This window comes from Phyllopteryx taeniolatus, chromosome 6, assembly GCF_024500385.1.
Source record: "Phyllopteryx taeniolatus isolate TA_2022b chromosome 6, UOR_Ptae_1.2, whole genome shotgun sequence".
NCBI classification, from domain to species: domain Eukaryota; kingdom Metazoa; phylum Chordata; class Actinopteri; order Syngnathiformes; family Syngnathidae; genus Phyllopteryx; species Phyllopteryx taeniolatus.
In genome coordinates, this window is record NC_084507.1 from 12,711,623 (window position 1) to 12,716,929 (window position 5,307).

Sequence of the window (5,307 nt, forward strand, 5' to 3'; positions counted from 1 at the left end):
GTTGTTTACACAATAAACTGATGAATACACTTGTTTCTAGTTTTTTTCCCAGATATGGTGTCGCGGAAAAAAAGTAAACAAAACCAGTATTCCACCAGCAACAAACGGGACAAAAGAGTTGCGACGGTAGTGTGTGCGTGGCCATGAATGCTGATCAAAGCCTGTCACTACGCATTCAAAGCAGCAGCACCGTGTTGAAAAAAAACAACAAGCGTGAGTAAGGCACAATGTGGAACAATCCACAGAGGCCTGGCTTTAGAGGTGACCTCGGTCTCTGGTCACTCAAATCCATACCAAAACAAGATCTGCAAATCTACACACAAGCACACTTTTACACTGACATAACAGAAGGTGTAGAAAATGCATGTGGGCTGTCCTCAGGTTGTTAAGACGCTTGCTATCAGTGGGGAATCGAACACAGTCTTTTGTTCATCAGCTCCATACTCAACCACTCCTCTGCTACTGCCAGTGTAAAGTTACTTAAAAGGCTCAAGCTTGTTGTTTTTCCAAGCCCCTTGTACTAAGCAGAGTGTTACCGCATTCACAAGCCGCTCCATTTATATCCTGCTCAGATTTGTGTGCTGTCTCAGTTCAAGTCTCAGTACAAATAAGCCAAGCAGCATAAAAGTTATTTAATGAATGTATCAGTAAATGCGAAAGTACCTGACAGTGATGTCGCAAATTACGAGTTTTTCGAAATACATGCCGTTGCTCAGCCATTGTTTTGTCTTGACTTTCGAGCAAAAATTTGAGCAACAAGCACTTGATGGTCGGAGGAAACTTCACAACAAGCAAAAGAACAACTGTTCAACTTCAAAAAAAGAGGTCGGGTGCTTGCTTTAAGTTGCTTATTGTCCTTCCCAGCTTTAAGGTGCAGTATGTAACTTTGTTTTGTTACAATAAGGTCATTTTCACCCAAGAGATGGCACAATGCTGATTCAGCCTTTCAGCTCCTCTAACACCTTGCTGTACCAGTACTTGTCAGTATTTGATCTTTTATATTTTGTGTCAACCGGCGACATTCCCGCACTCTGTGCTTCCTGGTGCACTGAAATTGACGTACGACCGGAAATGGCGCATTTTACCTCGAAATGGGCAAAGCACGTCCGTTTATCTCCAGTTTTTGTAAAAAGCTAACAAAATCAAGGATTTTGCGCTTTGACGAATTCTTTCCGATTGGGAAACTCCATCACAACCTCCACCCTGTTGAACAAACAGTTTGTGACCGGAAACAACGTTTGTGTACCCCCCGCCCCACCCACATTTTCAAGATGAAACATCTACAAAACAATTTTCATAATAATATGACTTTAACACGTTTATTTTTTTTACTTTATCGTTTACAACAAATGAAGGAACACAGTAGTCAATGGGATAAATTAATAAAAAGTTGCATAAAAATGACCTGGTCCTTTTGCTAGTTTTAAAAATCAAGTGCGGCCCTCATGCACAAACGATGAGACCTTGGTCGAGATCAACTTTTAAGAATGTGTGACAACACGTGAAACACAGAGTTAATCATTTGAAGCTTGCTCAATTGAGGTCTGTAGAGGAACCTAAGTGTTTTCATGGCGGCAGTTTTAATATTTTTGCTCCAATTCTGAACTGTGCCACAATTTTAGAGGTTCTACTGAACTCTGAATTACCATTTTAGAGACTGTACATACAATGCAATCACTGTGTTTATGTTTCCACTTTTTCCACTAATGTGGAATGTGTGTGGAATATGTGTTTTATTCTAGCTGCCATCAAAAAGACCACACTGCGGATCTCACAATCCAAATAACAGAACGCCAATGCCGCCAAAGTCTGTAAATAGCTTCCTCACTATTGACAACGAGCGGACCTGAATGACAAGTTAAATATACTTTGCACGGGCCACAATTACAGCTTGCTGCTTCAAACAGACCAGAATGCAAGCGTTAAATGCTAACCTAAGCTAAAATAGTCAATGTTTTAACTGACTGAAGCGATACACCAAGTAGCAGTTGATGCGCTTACCAAAATGGCATTTAATAGAGTGGGTGAGTGGTTTTAATTTATTTTAGTATTATCTTAGTGATAATATTCACTTAAGAATTGCATGAATATTTTGGATGTTAAACTTGATAAAATCTTCACCTGTACAGTTAATATACTTTATGATGGTGACAGTGAGAGACCTTACACAACCGCCACCCCACCAAAAAACCTTAACTCAGTAGGGCCTCATAAAAAGTTTGAAAAAATTAGCCTCTGACAGCAATTTCATCAATCGACACTTAAATTGTTGGGCATATCTATCCTGACAGGACGCACGAAATCGACTAAATTCCTGAAATTGAGCAGGAGGTCATGCACGATGCTAAATTGTACAGCTTTTTGGCCTATGTCGTCTAATGTGGGAGGAATATGGTGTTAAGTTTAATGATCATTTCAAGGATTAGCGAAACGAAAAGGTAAATAAGAGCCCCCAGTTGCACAGATTGCCATGAAATTGTGTGCTAAATTTCGAAGCGTTTTGGCCCTCGGCATCTAATGTGGGAGGAGCATGTCATCAAAGTTTGTTGACCATTTCAAGATTAGCGCAAACTTAATTTCACCAATTAAAACAAATTTGGGTGGAGATGCCTCACAGTTCTGAGGACCAGGGTTCAAATCCCGGCCCCTCCTGTGTGGAGTTTCCATGTTCTCCCCGTGCCTGTGTGGGTTTTCTGTGGGTACTCTGGTTTCCTCCCACATCCCAAAGACATGCGTGGTAGGTTGATTGAAGACTCTAAATTGCCCATAGGTGTGAATGTGAGTGCAAATGGTTGTTTGTTTCTACGTGCCCTGTGATTGGCTGGCGACCGGTTCAGGGTGTACCCCGCCTCTCGCCTGAAGATAGCTGGTATAGGGTCCAGGGCGCCCACGACCCTAGTGAGGAGAAGAAGTACAGAAAATGGATGGATGGATGTCTATCATAATCATGACTGAATTCCAGGGATCGTACATTTTGGGAATTTGCCATAAAAGGTGCCTGATCATCACTTGCAGCTTTTACTCCTGTTAATTAGAACCACCAGCATCACTAAACATAAACACTAGATTATATTTGACTTTGAAAGTTCCCCAGTACCTCCTTGGTTCCACCCGTGGCTTTTTGCAACATTGTGATGCAATAAAGAAAGACAATATCAAAGAGCCATTAATGACCAGCCCTGGGCCATGAGTGGATGAAAGGATCAGACATAGATTTGGCCAGTCACAGACAATAAATTCAGGCAGAGCAACCCAGACAGAAAACTAGACTAATTTAACCTGAACTTTCATTTGCACCCAGTCCGTTTACCCAGTGTGATGATGGAATAGAGGAGATATCATTGCACAGTTTAAGCAGAGGGGGTTTGTCAACTCGAGTTATCAGACATTCATTACAACCTAGAAAACCATAACATCAATTTATTCACCGTCCACCTTTTACTAAAAAAAACAACAACAAAAAAACAACCTCCGCACCTTCAGTTCAACAACAATTGATGTGCGTTACAAATCTCTTAACCGCTGTTAACCGCACATTATCTCGAGATTATTTTATATATTAGCCATTTTTAAAATACAGGTAAACCTACCTTCAATTTGTTTCACTCAGCTGTGGAGACTCATGTGGCAGAAAAGTTGCTCCAACCTCCGAAAGACGTTTTTTTTTTTTTTTTAAACCGCTTTCACTTTCAAAACCCCGCGTGGATTCGTCATCTCTCGAAAAGCCGACAACTGGCAATTGTTCTCTCTGTCATGGGTTGATTCAAACCCTCCCGGGAAAAGAAGCAGAGGTACGTCGTTTACGGGTTGCTCGCTTTCTCGCTTCGCCGTCAACAGGTGAGCTTCTGGCCCCAGGAAAGTGCACGAGAGAGGCGGCGGAGGAGGTGGGGGGAGTCGGAGGAGGCGCACCGAGAGGCCGACCAACCGATAAAGGCAGAGCAGTTCCGAGTAAACATGGCGACAGTTAACTACTGGCCGCATTCAAATACCCTATAGTGAAATGAGATTTTCTATTCTGGGAGGTGACACACCAATGTCACTGGGACTGCCTGCCCTGTCACTATGACGTGAAACAATATTTAATAGATTTATAATTATGGTTTGTATTAGTTTATGAAGAGCCTGTCAGACGAATAACAGTTGGCTTAAAAGTATTTTCTAGCCAATACCTATACTGTATGTGGTATGCAGGGCTTGACATTAACACTTGCTAATCTGCCAAATGCTGGTGAATTTCAATAGTGGCGGGTAGCACTGGCACTCCCACTAGCCACTTTAGCGGGTTGTATTTCGATCGGGAAAAATTAAGCAATTGGCCGGGGGAAAGTTTGAGCAGCCCCCCCTCTCCCTCCGTGACACTTTTCGGTTTAAAAATTTCAACAGTTAACTAAATGTATACGATTAAACACAACATAATCAAGTAAGTAAAGTTTCTCACAAGAGTGCAGATTATAAATTTATCTTATTTTTGTTTATTTGGTAACTAAATCTCAGCCAGCCAGTGTGTTGAGCTAACCGGCTAAAATTAGCCCCCCCAGAAATGCACTAGTTTTTGGCTCCAGAAACAAATTTACATCATATTTTTCCACAAAATCTAAGTCGAAAGTGATGGATTGCTGTCAAAGAAAAAAATTAAATGCATTTTGTTGGCTATCCCAGCTAAATTTATTGCCTACTAGCAGTCACTGTTAGCTCGTAAAGCATTGTTTTTTTCGCCCCCATGCATCATAAAAATAAGTAATTTTTTTAAAACTCAAAATGAGTGTACTTTTTTCGGCTATTTATTAGGCTATGTTGGCTAAATATAAATACTAACTATCCTATTTTCTATCCTAGCTGTCTAAAATTATCCCAACTGAAGAAAACAAACAGCAACAAAATAGATTATTTTTTTTGGGGAAAAAATTATTTTAAACACATTTTGTGGGCGAAACTTACTTCTTAGCGTACCGACTTGCAGCTAGCTGCTTTGCATTGGCTAGCTTCCAATAATTAATTGGGACAATAGAAACAAAATTAATCGTTACTGTTAGCTAGTACAGTATCTACATTTTCCATGCATCAAAAGAACTTAATTAAGATACCAATATCTGTTTTTTTCACCAAAAAAAAATACTTTATCCATTAGCAGTTTTGGCTAAACTTGCTGCCTAGCATAGTGAGTTGCAGCCTACGACTACTTGGCGCAACAGCAACAAAATGCCATTATACTAGAGTATTATTGTTTTTTTTAATGCAACAAAAAAACAAGGGGATTTAAGTTACCATAGTCATTTAACACAACAAAAACAAAAAAATTGGAGATGG

General features: G+C 40.3%; 1 protein-coding gene across 2 annotated transcripts in view; it reads right to left on the reverse strand.

Annotated features, from left to right (window-relative positions):
- Nucleotides 1-3,732, reverse strand: part of LOC133480186 (pleckstrin homology-like domain family B member 3) — a 37,700-nt gene extending 33,968 nt beyond the window's left edge. Inside the window, exons 1-2 of one of the 2 annotated variants that reach the window (XM_061777938.1) lie at nt 3,591-3,729; nt 2,811-2,895 (exon numbers count right to left, since the gene is read on the reverse strand). The gene's annotated coding sequence lies outside the window, so the exon portion shown is untranslated. Of the gene's footprint in view, nt 1-2,810; nt 2,896-3,590 lie in introns of both variants that reach the window. The other variant, XM_061777936.1, reaches the window with a different exon arrangement.
- Nucleotides 3,733-5,307: the final 1,575 nt, after the last annotated feature.